Raw genomic sequence first — 13,989 nt, 5'->3', positions numbered from 1 at the left:
TCTGGCTCAATCAAAATATTAAGTTTTAATAATTTTGAAACTTGTTTTGACTTTTTGACTCTTTGTTGGATTACTAGCTTACATTTTATGCTGGAAAACTATTATTTTTTCTTTTTACATAATGTTGAGCAAAATATGTTGACATTTAAAAAATTCTCAATTTTTTTTTAAAGTTGAAAAATGTGTCACAATCAATTAAAAGCCTATTTTCAATAGATTTTTTCTTAATTAAAACCTAAAAACAAAATCCTGACTAGCTATGGTTGAAATGGATGTATAAATTGAAAGTGAAACATGTTACCAGGAACAGTCTGGGCTATTAACTTGAGCCAGAATTGCTGGTTTTTAAATTAATTGTATCACTCAGGGAAACGACTGAAGAGGAAAGTGTCTCAATAGTATAAGCAACACAAGAGCCTGAGCCTCATTTGAGACCAGTGGTACAGTTTCACCTCCCCCATCCCCATTTCATTCCTGGTTTGCCCAAAGTTTAAAACAAACTGGGAGCATCTACATGTCACTGTACGCTGCACTACAGCAACATAACTTTCAAGTGCATCTACACATGATTGCCAGCTATGCCACTCTAGTGGCATGCTCGCTGGGTATACTACACTGCTACAGTGATGTAGCAGTGAAACGTACCCGTGTGCTGCTGGCACAGTGCAGTAACCACCCATGTTGTGTTGTGCTTTAGGAGAGGGTCATCAACACCGGTGGAACAAAGCATTTGCAGGAATTGGGTAGATTGTAATGATCCATAAAGTCAAGTGACTCCCTTGCTGCTGCCTGAATAGAAATGCTGCTATCACTGCTGGACAGTGGGCATGTCTACACGCTGCTATATGGTGATGTTGCTACGGAGCCATGTTTTAGTACTTCCTTTCGGCGATGTGTAGACGTGCCCACTGTTTGGCAGTGGTAGTAGCATTTCTATTCAGGCAGCAGCAATGGAGTTGCTTGACTTCATGGATTATTACAATCTACCTGATTCCTGCAAACTCTTCATTCTACAGGTTTTAATGACCCCTCCTTTTTTGAAAGTATTAATTTTCCACTAATCAAGCTATTCTTTCCGCTGCAATTCAGCTGCCTCTTAGTTCCTCCTAGGAATATAGCACCTATTTCACATCCCTACAGACTGTTTTTAAGTCTAACTAAAACATTAACTCGGGTGTGAAAATATTTTTCAGTAAAGTATTAGATGGACTATAAAGATGCTCCAGATGGCTTGATTTTTGTTTTATGAATCTGAGGGGTGTACATGATTTAATTCTAATGAGTACAAGACTAAAGAAACAACACTTTTTTTTGTAATTGCTTTTGCCTAGTGTGTAGTGTTTTAATGCAAGATATGTAATATAGCAAATCACAGAATTCAGTAAAGTTTATATTAGTTTCTGCTTTGATCTTAAGCTAAATAATATACCTGCAGGCCCTTAGCATATTAATAAAGTTGCTAGTTTCTTTTTACCTGGAGAAGAATGTATTATATGCAATGATGTACCACACCATTTGCCAACTACCTTTACCTGCCCGTGAGCAGATCTAGGATTTTGAAATGATGAACCCCAGGCTTCTTGAAATTCAATAGGTCTTAATCTCCTAGGGTCCAGTTTTTCAAAGGTACTTTAGTCTAGAGATGCAAGTAACAACCAGGTTGGGTTATGGGGAAAAAAAGTGCCTAAGCAGGCTAGAAATGTTAATGCTTCATGGACTGTAGGTTACTTGAAAATTAGACCCTGTCTCCTCTATTGGTTAGGTGCTCTTACGGAGTGGAAAATAGCTTTCTCAATGAGCAGCAGCATTAAAAAAAAAAAAAAAGGCATGGAAGAATATAGGTTGAAGATTAAGAGGACTATTACTGAAACTATCTATCATAATATCTCTGTATAAGTTATCAATATATCCTCCCTTGAAAACATCTACTGAAATCCTATCATCCTTTCCCCAAAAAGATCTAGAACTAAAAATATATATAACCTTTTGTATAAGATGTTTTAAGTTTTTAACAATGCATATTTTCACTGGTGTTTCCACAATCTTTAAATTTCTAATCAGTGCCTGTTTAACAGGGGGCGATAAACCAGTGCTAGGTACTTGTTAATATCTCACTGAAATCATGGTGAATTTTACCACTGGGTGTTAAGTCAATGCTGTGCTTTGGAAAATCCCATGTTTAGGCTTTCTGTGCTTCAATTTTTGTCAGCACCATAGGGTAACAATAGCAATGATACATACAGCATCCTGCAATAAAAGTATGAATGGATTTCAGAGCCTGTGCTGAAAAGAGCTGCTGTTTTCATACATGACTTTTTTTCTCCTCTGTTGCTAATATGGTCCCCTTGAATCAAAATAGTTTTACCAGACTGAAGTAATAAGCAAATGCACAGAGGCACAAGGCCACTGGTCTGTGTTTAAGACCAGTGCCTTAACATTCATTATTGTGGCATTCTTTTGAGGGGGGAAAAGCCTTTCATCCCTCTTAAAAAGCATGAACATGGGAAGTACATTAGGCTTTCTTCACAAAAGAGTTTTTTTGTGTTTCCTTCTCAGAGACATTTTCCCCCCTCGTGCATTCCTGCACAAACCCCTTTTGTTCACTGCCCTTAGCCAATCTACACATAGCAACAGCAGCCCAGATGTTCCCTATCAAACTCAAAGCCATGCCAGCAAACTTTGGCACACATGAAAGTGCGCTGAGTAATGGGCCTCCACACATACCATTTTTCCCCTCTGATTTTCTGCAAGTATTTTTAAATGTTAATGGGTTCCACTCAGCTACAGCCTAAGGGAGGGTGCAGAGCTGAGCTGTGTGAGTGTCCAGCAAATTAGCAGTTAAGGTAGCCTAGGCGCCTTGGTGCTGTCGTGCCCTGAGGGCCTCGTCTGGGGTTTGCTATCCTTGAGCTGCTGTCATTCATTTTCCTGCTAATAGCTTTCCAATGATGGGCCAAATGGCTGTAGCTTTTCCCAATGAAAGTGTTCTGAGGCTGCAAAAGAAAGGGTGTGTATGTTCTGCTCCCCCCCAGAATTGCAGAAGATGCTTAGTGTGGGTTTCTGGCAAATCTTATTCCCTCATAACCATTTGTATCCCTTTTGCACACCTTAACAGAGTCCTATAAATCCATGGCACTATGTATGTATGAGAGAGAAACTAATGTATTTGGCCTTGCCAGCACAGGAAGATGCTGAAACATCATGTATCCTCCCTAATATCAGGGGTTCCTTTCTGTCATTGAGTGGCTTCTGTCTCTTTGGTCAATGGCATATAGACAGAACTGCAAGCATTGGATAGGAGGGCATTCTCTAGCTCCCATGCTCCAGACTATCCATGCTAAACCTTAGCTCACTTTAAAATCAGTGTTCCCAGCAGTACCACCATTCCATGAAGCAGTCCCTTTCTGCACTAATGATCCCACTTGTCTCTACTGCTGCATCCAGATGAGCATAGCCATACAGTATATGGCACCCAGACACATCTACAGGGCCACATTCCCCACAGTCAGATGCTCTCTGCACTGCAAGGGAGCAGCATGGGGTGGGAGTTCAATTCTTAGATATCCAGGGGTCAAAAAAACCTGCATGAAAAAGGTGGAGCAATGCATGCGGAGACGGTGCATACTGCTCAAAACTGAAGCCTGGCTGGCCAGAGCCACGCTCCAGTTACCAGACAGGCTCCAAGCAGCAGGATCACCACTGCTGCAGCCCCAGGAGGCCCTCAAGTAAGGCTGCCCTGAGGACAACTAGCAGTGGTACAAGGTGTCCCATTGCTAGCTGTCCCCAGGGAACCAAATGTCCATGCTTGTGTGGACATGGCCTAGGAGTGTAAATCATGTGGGTAACCGCAGTCAAATCTAGCCTTAAAAAAGAATGGGACTTGCATACAAGTCAGACCAAGCCCTGCTAAGTGGAACAGACTACATTACTCAGCCTGAGAAAATGTATTGGAATGCTGTTCTCATTCTCTAAATCCTTGGGAAGTGGAAATAATATTAAGCTACCAGGGTACTATGAGGGTAGATATTAAGACTGGGATATTGTTGGATAGAAAAGTGTATCTATTGAACAACTAGAAATGAATAATTTAAGAGAAGTAGATTTCTGCTATGGTCCAGGTGAAGAGATGGCAGAAAAGAAAGATTTTTAACTTTTAGCAAAAGAGAATACGATTCTATAAGGATACAACAAAATGAGATAGCACCTTCAGATTGCACATGGGTATTTAACAAAAATCTAATCAAGAAAACCATTGTAGTTGCACAGTGGAAGTGCTTGGGTCTGGGAAATGCCAAATCTGTAATGCCCTGTTCACCTTCAATCCTGTCTGTGAAAATGCATCTTCATTGTCTTTAACTCAGATTGCATCATAGACAAATGGCTTGGTTTTATATGATATCAGATCATTAATTGGGATAGGCAGGGTACAACTTTAAGTGAAGCATAGTTTAACCATATCAAAACCCATGTTCACTTAAGAGCTTTTCTCCCAATAGGACTGTGTTCAGGTTTAAGTTGAATAATTTAAACCTCCTTATTTTAGTACTAGAGATGTTCAAAAGGACTTACAGGGATTTTAAATTCCTTAAGACTGGTTGTTAGTCTGAAGTCAAACAGAAGGCAGGGCAGGGTAGCATCTTGGGGACTAACTCATTCAGAAACATGTAAGTAGGCAACAGTTTACTTCTGATGTTATTAATTTCTGAATCGGTTAGTTTCCAAGGGGCCACCCTGCTCTGCTTTCTGCTTCGTAAAGACTGAACTACTTCTTGCTCAAACTTCAAGAAAAGTTAGATAATGTATGACCATTGGAAAACTTTTAAAGAGATTCAGCAGATTTGGGGTGTGGCTTTCTAACCCCAAACTCTTCAAAAATACCATTTTGATATAATCACTTTAGGGAATTTTCCACGCTTGCCACAATTGGGGGGGGGGGAAGACCCCTCCTGATGTGTTCATTGTAGTTTGGTCCAGATTACAGGAACATGAGAGCTCCTGGTCAGAAGGTGAAGACGGAGAATAATGTAAAGTCATGGGAGAGGCCCTGTCAGGCCAGGCCAGGCCTCTCTTGGTTTGCTATTTCATAGACATTAGTGCTGGAAGGGACCTCAGAAGATCATCATGTCCAGTCCCCTGCCCCAGAGGCAGGAGGTCAGCAGGGATCATAGGATCCCAGCAAGATAAACATCCAAATAGCTCTTAAAGGCATTTAAAGCAGGTGCTTGAACCACCTCCAGTGGCAGTCTGTTCCAAACCTTGGGGGCTTGGACAGTAAAGAAGTTCTTACTTATGCCCAGCCTGAAATGGTCATGGAGAAGTTTGTGACCATTCAACCTTGTCATCCCTTGAGGCAATCTGGTACAATGTAAATCAGTACAACCTGTTCCGTGTTTGGGTTGTCAGTGACTAAACCACTACCCTCACCTGGGCTAGCCTGGGTGAGGAGGGTGTGTGTGGACACCCAACAAGACTTGTCAAAGGGCAGATGAGCTTCCCTGTGAGCCAGCAGCTAGCCATACCTGGAGAGGAGGTGGGTGCCACCTGGTCACTTTCCCCAAAGAATACCCAATGCTGCACAGCATCCAAGGTGCCCCAGGTTGTAGCGGCCTCAGAACTGACTTGACTTGACATGGGAGTGGGAAAGGATGTGTTTGCTGCCCAGATTTGAAATGAGATGAAGAACCAATGAGACGAAAGCTTCAGGAAGATTTTGTAACATAGCAGGAGCTGGAAAGGAGAATGCTCTTGTACTGAAAGACTAGATCAGGGCAGGTGAAATACAGCCCAGATTCAGCCTGCCAGGCCACTCTATCCAGCCTGTGGGGCCCCTACAAATTTAGAAAAATAGTATTTATCTGCTCCTGGCTGCTTGTCAAAGATGACATGAGTCGGGGGCAGTAGGACCCAGCAGCGGGGCCCACATGGCACTGCCCCCCCCCATCCCAGTCCCCCATACTCGTCCCCCCCAACTGGAAGCCGCTGTCTAGCAGAGGCTTCTGGCCTTGGACTGTGGGGCTGTTCCTGCCTCCCTGTGCTGGATTGGGAAAATTCAGATGATAACATGGGGGTAGGGGAGGACCACAGGTGACTGCCTCAGTCCTTGGAGCTGGGCCGGCTCCTGCTGAGTTCTGTAGTCATGGCCATGCAGCCAGGAACCACGTGGTGCTGGAGCACTGCAGTGACAGACAGGAAAGTCTGGGAGCGCAGTGATAGCTGGGCAGGTGTGTGGGGTTGCAATGGTGTTTTGGGCCCAGCAGTGGCTGGGGCCTAGAGTGGGGTGGTAGCCAGGCTGGACTGTGCCAGCAGGGAGATGGGACCCAGCCCAGATCCATAGAGCTCCTGCCAGCCAGGACCCTGTGGTCCTGCCACCCCACTCTTGGCCCTGCCAGTGCTGGCCCTGGGACACTGGTGCAATCCCATGCTCCCACCCAGCTGTCACTGAGCTCCCATGCACCTGCACACTCCATCCCACTTGCCGTTGCTTTCAGCGCTTCCCTGCCTGCCTGCCAGCCACTTCTGCATCACCTGGATCCCAGCTGCATGGCTGGACTGTGGGAACATGGGGCCTGCGCTAGTATCCCAGAACTAGGAGCAGGGTGGGAGGGGGGGATGTACATGCACCCGTGCAATGAGGGAGAGGGAGAGAGAGATGGAGTGAGCAATGAGGGAGGGACAGAGTCGGTGTGTGTGTTGATAAGGGAAGTTGCACGCTAACGCTGCACCATGCACATGCACCCCTTCTCACACTGCCATACATGCAGACCCCACACTCACACCCCCTCACACATCCCAGCTATTCCCCCACATATAGCCTCCCACGCTACACAAACGCATGTAAATCAGGACAAAAATATTTTTTGAAATCAAATTAATGTTGTAAATGTTTGATTTTAGAATATAATTTGGTATGTTCCTAGTTCCGAGATGGCAAAACCCCTTGCTGAAAGGAGTACTTCTGGTGGCAAAGGTTGGGGGGTTATGGAGTGGGACTTCTGCTCACAAGATGGTGACCAGGGGGCAGAGCATCTGTCAAGGGGTGGGGCTACCCATACATTCCTCGACAGCTTGCCAAAACTTGGTAAGCAGCCCTCAGCCCAAAATAATTGCCTGCCTCTGGACGAGATGATTAGAAGGGGTGGAGAGGAAATTGTTTCACAAGGTTGGAGTAGAAGGCACATCCAAGAAGATGAGATGAGGACACAGGGTTTTAAATAAGAGCCATTTAGGGGTGAATGATGAAATGAATAGAGGAAGGAGAGGCACGTTTCTTGGGGCTGAGAAAGATGGGGGAAGCTGGGATTATGGTCATTTTTAGAATTTGCAGAAACTCTAAAAGCAATAGGAGTTGAGCAGGATACTCTCACTCCCTCTGCTAGGAAAAAAAGACCCTGGTATAAGAGCTATGTCATCTAAAAAAAAAAAAAAGTGCTAAATTATTGGGGGTGGGAGGGGAAGCTGAGGCAGCTGTCACTTCACATGTGGTCTGCTTTAGCAAGTCTGGGCAATCTGGGATATACTGGCCCCTGAAGATCTAACCTGCCTGCCTGGGTGATGTTTAGGCAAGATGTTGATCTCTGGAATTCTTTTTAGAGCTTCCCTTCTGTTTGGCTGGTGCTGCTGAGATTTTAGGGGAGCTGAGCAAGTTTGGAAACATCTCTTCATGAAAAATCAGTTTGTGGGAGAAATAAACTGATGGGCTTGGGCTAAAGGAATCAAAGTAAAGTCTGTGCTATGAGGCCAGTTCCCCCAGATGCTGTTTCATCTGTCTTGTTTTGTAGCTTATGCAGAAATCCATGATCCCCAAAACGGTGTAGAAAATGGAAAGGAACAAGGTTACCAATGTTCTTTTGACTGGGTGATCACAGAAGAAATACAGTCACATAGATAAAACTGTTTCCAAAGTATGACTTCCACTTGATTTAGCTAAGCTAGATGAAAAATCCAAGCATCAATAGCAATATGCACAGTGGAAATAGTCGGGCTAGTGCCATGCCAAGGGATTCTGGGGACCTGTTCCTTTGTGATGGGACCAAATGCTGTTGGACTGGCAGTCATCCCCAGACTGTCCCAGGCAGTGCAGTTGTAGAACTCAGACATTCCTACTTCTTGCCTGCTGTACTCGAGCCCGCAACCCTTTCTTTGTGGTTGCAACACTGCACACAACATGTTTGCATAATTACTGTAGCTCTTCTGGGACTATTGATCTTGCTATGAATCTGTTAACTATTAATACTTGTTCATACTTTGTGATTTGAGTAAATCTTGAATACCTCATAATATATCACAGGATTTGGATTCTGAACTTCTGTGGTGTGCAGAGCAAGTGACAGAATTTACAGAATTTTACCACTGTTTGGTTTGAGGCTTACATGCCCTTCATTGACTACAGTTCCCCCCAGGCTATCCTGAGAGATGTTCAGAGTTTGATTTAAAACTCCAAACTCAAAGTAAAACTCAGTGGACGTGTGAGACTTCAACTGATTTTTCAACTCTGATCCTATATCAGTCTAGGTCTGGTAAACTGTACTAGACTTGGAGTGAGGCTTTGTTTTTCACATGCATTAAAAACTGTGCAATTCCCCGCCCCCAGTAAATTTAGCTAAAACTGGCAAGGGTCAACACCATTCATGGTTTTGGGTTACACTTAGTTACATTTGGTTTCAGCCCCCCACAAAATGGGGAGACTATTAAAGAAGGGAGAAAATCCTTGACACCTTTCGTTTGGATCTTTAAGAATGAAAATTTTAACTTGGAAACTTCTTTTGCTTCTTTCTCTAAATCTGTTCTTAAATCAATAAAATGTAATAAAGCATTTTGTTATAGATTGTAGAAAATGCTTTGGGTTGACCTAAAATGATTTGGGTGGAGGGGGCTTTCTCATTTAATCTTTTACCTTTTTTCTTTCTTTGGTTCAACACAAGAAAAAACTCTTCCCCAAGTTCTTGGTTCAGCTACCAAAGCAAAACCTCCTTGCGTGCCAGATTCTAGCACTGAGCTCAAAGGACAAAAATTTATGTTCCTTACATCAGTGAGGTTTTTCTTTCTTTTCTTTGCTCAGTTAAAGGCCACAAACTTATATCACTATGCAATGGGAATTCTGCATGGATGTGTTTTCCACAGGGTGGCACAAATAACTCTTCTGGTCAAGACTTCCAAAAATTGGAGCCGTTGGACTGGGTCCATCGAGAGTTAGGGGTAGTCTTTGCCTTTAAACTTTTTACAATCTGTTGATTTCCAAATATTCTTCTGCCCTTTGAGGTCCAGTAAACGATTTCTTATTTTTATTATTACAAGAGTATCCAGAGATTGACTGAGCCTCTACTGTGCACTATACAAATTAACTGAAGAAATGGTCTTTGTCCCAAAGGACCATGGGAGCTGAGAACTAAAATGTGTGGACTGGGCAATTGAGTCCAGTCCCCTGCATCTGCAGGAAATTTTTAACCCAAGAACTCCCCAAAATTGCCACTTTAAACCCTTTTCCACAACTACAAGGGACAATAGCTGAAATGGGCCAAGAACACCCAATGGCATTTTGGGTAAAAGAATGGGGAGAGCAAGCGGGCGCTGCAAATGTCCTGGTGGTGCTGCAATACTAGGGAAGTAGTTGTCCCAGTGTCCCAATATCTTGGGACTAATGTTAGCCAGCACCGGTGGGGCACAGGCTGGCAGGGGTCTGTGGAGCCCGACTGGGCTGCACCAGCAGGGAGAGGGGGGAGCTGGCCCAGCTCCATAGAGCCCCTGCCGGCTGGGATCCTGTATTCCTGCTGCCCTGCCCTGGGTTCTGCTGGTGCTGGCCCCAGGACACCGGTGTAGGCCCCATGCTCCCGTTCACTCCCAGTGACTCCAGCCCCACAGTACAGGTGGGGGACAGCACACAGCCCTGACCTCCTGCTTGCCTGCAGGGAACGAGCTGATGCTGAGTGTGAGGGAAAAGTGGCCCCTTGCCCACCCCATGGCCGGCGCTTCTTGCTGCAGCCACTCGCAGTCCGCGTGGGGCTGTCCTGAGCAGGAACAGGCAGCACCACATGGGCTGTGGGCAGCTGCAGCATGGGGTGCCAGGCATGGGGTGGGTGAGTGGCTGCTTTTCCCATGCTCAGCACCAGCTTGTAACCCACCCCTGCTGCCAGCCTGGGCTCCACACCAGCTCCGGGATCACCTGTCCGGGCTGCGCTGCAGTGGCAGCAGTTGCGCCTCCCCCGTTTGCCACTGCCGCCTCTGTGCTTCCCAGCATGTGAGCTCCGGGTGGGCAGCAGCAGCAAACACTGCCCAGCATGGCAAGCTGGGGGGCCCACAGCTGCTGCTGCAGTGCACTGCCCCCACCCCCTCCCCTGAAGTTCCAGCATGGTGCACTTGCATGGTCCTAGGCCAGAAGTCCCTGCTGGGGCTTCTGGCTGCAGAGGCGGGGTTGGGCAGGCCCTGCTGTTGCAGAAGCCCACCAGTCTTCCCCTGGACCCTACTGCCCCTGGTTCCTGTTTTTTTTTACAGGAACCAAGGATTAATTTTCTAAATTTTTTTTAGGGGCCCCCATGGGCTGGATAGAATGGCCTCATGGGCTGTATTTTGCCCACCCCTGGGCTAGCAGGCAGGAAGCTTTCACCTTGCTGTGCCTTAACACACAGTGTCACCCATGTCATGAGTTTTGCTTGTCCACAGCTTGAGGTACAGTGTCCCCTAAACCCCTGCACCCATCTCCTTGAAACTTGACAGGCTTTGTGGCCTCAGCAGGGGCTACCATCCCTGCAGTTTCCACCCCCTGGTGCCCCTCTTTCCCCCCCCCCCAAACACACACACACATGCGCGTGCACACCACCCCTCTATTTCATAAGTTTTGCTTTCAGGATGTTGAGGTGCAATTTCCCAAAAAGCCCTGCACCTATCATCTTGAAACTTGTCATATGTCATGCTCTCAGCAGAGGCTACCGTCCCTGCAAGTTTCATCTGAATCAGCCAAAAGACAACGAAGTTATAAATAATTCATTGATTCCCCATTATATTCTATAGCCGAATCTCCAAATTGGCTCCGAATCTTCTGGAGCGATTCGGCTGAATTGAATTGGAGAAACAATTTGCATCTCCAGATCAAATCTCTGGCATCTGAATTGGCTGAATCTGAATCGAATAGTTCCCTATTTGCACAGGCCTACCCTTTACCTAACCTGCTGTTCAGCTCCCTGCTTCCTGCACTGTGATCCTAACTGAGCTGATGCTCTGCTTTCTGCTCCCTGTCAGGGCAGAAAGCAGAGCATCAGATCAATCAGCCACTGTGCACAGAGGCTGCCCATGCTACCTGTGGCACCCATGCCACAGGTTATTCACCCCTGCCTTAGAAGAAAATAAGTCCCATAAACCAGTAGTATTAATTGTGTGTGTGGGTTGGGGGGGACCGGGAGAGGGGACACCTCTCCTGGCTCCAAAGGCTAAGAACTTGCAATGTAAGGGGGCAAGTGACACTTGAAACATGAGAGGATTCAAATATAGACCTTGATTCTGCAAACACTTACTTAACTTGAATACAATAAGTAATCCAATTCCAAGTGTTTGCAGGATCGGAGTCCACATGCAAATAAGAGGCAGTTGGGGATATTTGATGTGTTATCCAATGTTAAGAAATGAGTGATTAGCACATTATTCTTTTATCTTGCTAAAGCAAAATGAGTTGGCTGTCCCCATCAGACCTTCCAGGTAGCTATTGTAAATTGATTGTTTCTTACAGGGATCTTTGCAGTGGTAGGAGAGGGTCTTGAAAAATTGTAACAGTGTAAGAGACATGATAGCGTTAGGAACCAGGAAAAGAATCCTGGATGCTAGCCCTGATCTTGAAAGGATTTATATGTTTTCTTAAACATATGTACTGGGAATGTGCTTAACTTGACAAGCTGTGTACTTTATTTAAGCCTCTGCCTAAGTCTGTGCTGGATCAGGGCCATGAAGGGCAACATTGGACAAAGCAAAAAGGTCTTTTCATGAATATGACACATGTGGCACAGTTAGTGACAGAGGCAGGGCTGGAGCAAAGTGGTAAAAATCGCACTGGAGCATGTAAAAACAATGTTTGTTTTCAAAAGTTCAAACTCTTTAGTCCAGCAGCTCAAAATTCACCATAAGCCAAAAATAACAAAAAAACAGCATATTTCCAGCTCCGCCTTTACTAATCTTCAGATCCATCCTCAACCATAAAAGGCAGAACTTCAAATCCAATGGAAGTTTAGAAACATTTCACCAACTATTTTGCCAGTTAGAATGCAGATGTTTAGCCAAAATTATTAAGACGTGAGTTATTTCTACACTGGCTTTATACAGATCAAGCCCACATCTTGTTTTCTTTTGTCTGAGCAGCATAATGAAAAGCATTAAAAAGTTATCAAGAAGTATAGAACTTGGTGGGCGGTGGGGGGAATAGAGTGCATCTTTAAACTATTAGTTGTAAAAATGTGTCTGCTTTGTCTGTCAAGCTATAAAAATGCATCCATAATATCTGCCTTATTCTGTTTGCTGTTGCTTCATTTATAAACTGTTCATCTCTGAAGTGGACAAACTAATCACACTTCAGATTCCTGGCACCAAATCTCCATTGCTGTAGCCTCATTTGTTTGTTTTTGTGTGTGTGTTTTCCCCCTCTAATATCATTAAGTAGAAGCTGTCTCTTTTCATTCAAAAAAGAAAATTGTTCTTTAAACTTTTGAGTGTGTAAATTTTATCACTATTTGCAATGTTTTGATTTTTTTTTCAACAACAACAAAAAGAATACTATTTTAGTAAAAGAGTTCTGGTGCTTTTTCTGTTAAATGTTCACATTTGGGATAAAGATTGTTTCAGGTTCTGTTGCTTGAAAGCTGGATACTTTTACTGACATGCACAGGTGTTAAAGATTTTTTTTTTTTTAATGGGAGCATTTTGGGCTTCAGTTTTGTAACCAAAAATAAACATTTTTTTTTTTTTTATGGATAATGGTCCATGAAAAATAATTGGCCCTTGCCAACAGGTTCTGCTTTGAGCAGAGTATTAGGTATGTGTGTTTACAGGATTGAAGCTTATCTCTATCTTCATTACTGTGAGTAGTGCCGCTTGTTTCAATAAATATGTTCATAGCAGTAGGGTTAAGTATATGTATAACTGTTTGCAGGATCAGGGTCTGTATATAGGACTTGTTTTTCTGCCCCTGGAGAATCATTCCACTGTAGACATTACTAAGTTATTGGTCTAGATTGTTGAAATAGACATACTAGGCCATATTGCTTTCTCCCATGGTAAATCCAAAGCTAGGACCCATGAGATTCTCCTTGCAGTGTTTCTCCTCTGCTGTTCCATGTTGGCAAGGATAATTTAAGTGCATGTTGGAGATCTCAACACCTCCCACCATGGATCCCATAAGTGTCAATTAAGGGAAACACTTAAACAGGCCCTTAACATTAAGAAAGTGTTTAAGTCCCATTGACTTCAAAATTACCTAAACATATGGTTGAAATTAAACACATGCTTAAATGTTTCCCTGAATCAGGGCCAAGAGCCTGATCCATAGCCCACAGAAGTTGGTGAACAGGCTGCCACCAGGGTTCAGAAAAGGGAAGGTTTGGGGGCCTGAGCTGCCCCCACCCCATAAGAGACAAGAGCCTCTGGCCTGCCTTGTATCTTTCTAAGCAGCTTAAGGGGCAGTAGCTCCTTCTGGCTGCCACCACCCCAGGACCACCCTTCCCCCCCACCTCAAGAGTGGGAGTGTAATTTGAACCTTGCTCTTAACAAAGGAAGATATGAGCCTCTGCTGGGTGCTGAGCATCTGTGCCAAGCCCTTCTATTATACTGATTTCTGTAGGGTTGAGACCTTAGGCACAGTTCCTTCAGACATGTGTCAAAGGCTAAAAACAGATGACTGTTTTCTTCCAAGGCAAAGAATTTTATTCTGTAATCTTGCAGATGCACCAGATTATTGTCCCAGTTCAAGTACCTGTGAAATATCCAAATTTTGCCCTGGGACAGTCTAAGCTTATTCAA

This window comes from Crocodylus siamensis, chromosome 5 (assembly GCF_052110815.1).
Source record: "Crocodylus siamensis isolate JL-2025a chromosome 5, ASM5211081v1, whole genome shotgun sequence".
NCBI lineage: Eukaryota > Metazoa > Chordata > Crocodylia > Crocodylidae > Crocodylus > Crocodylus siamensis.
This window is presented reverse-complemented; position numbering follows the sequence as displayed.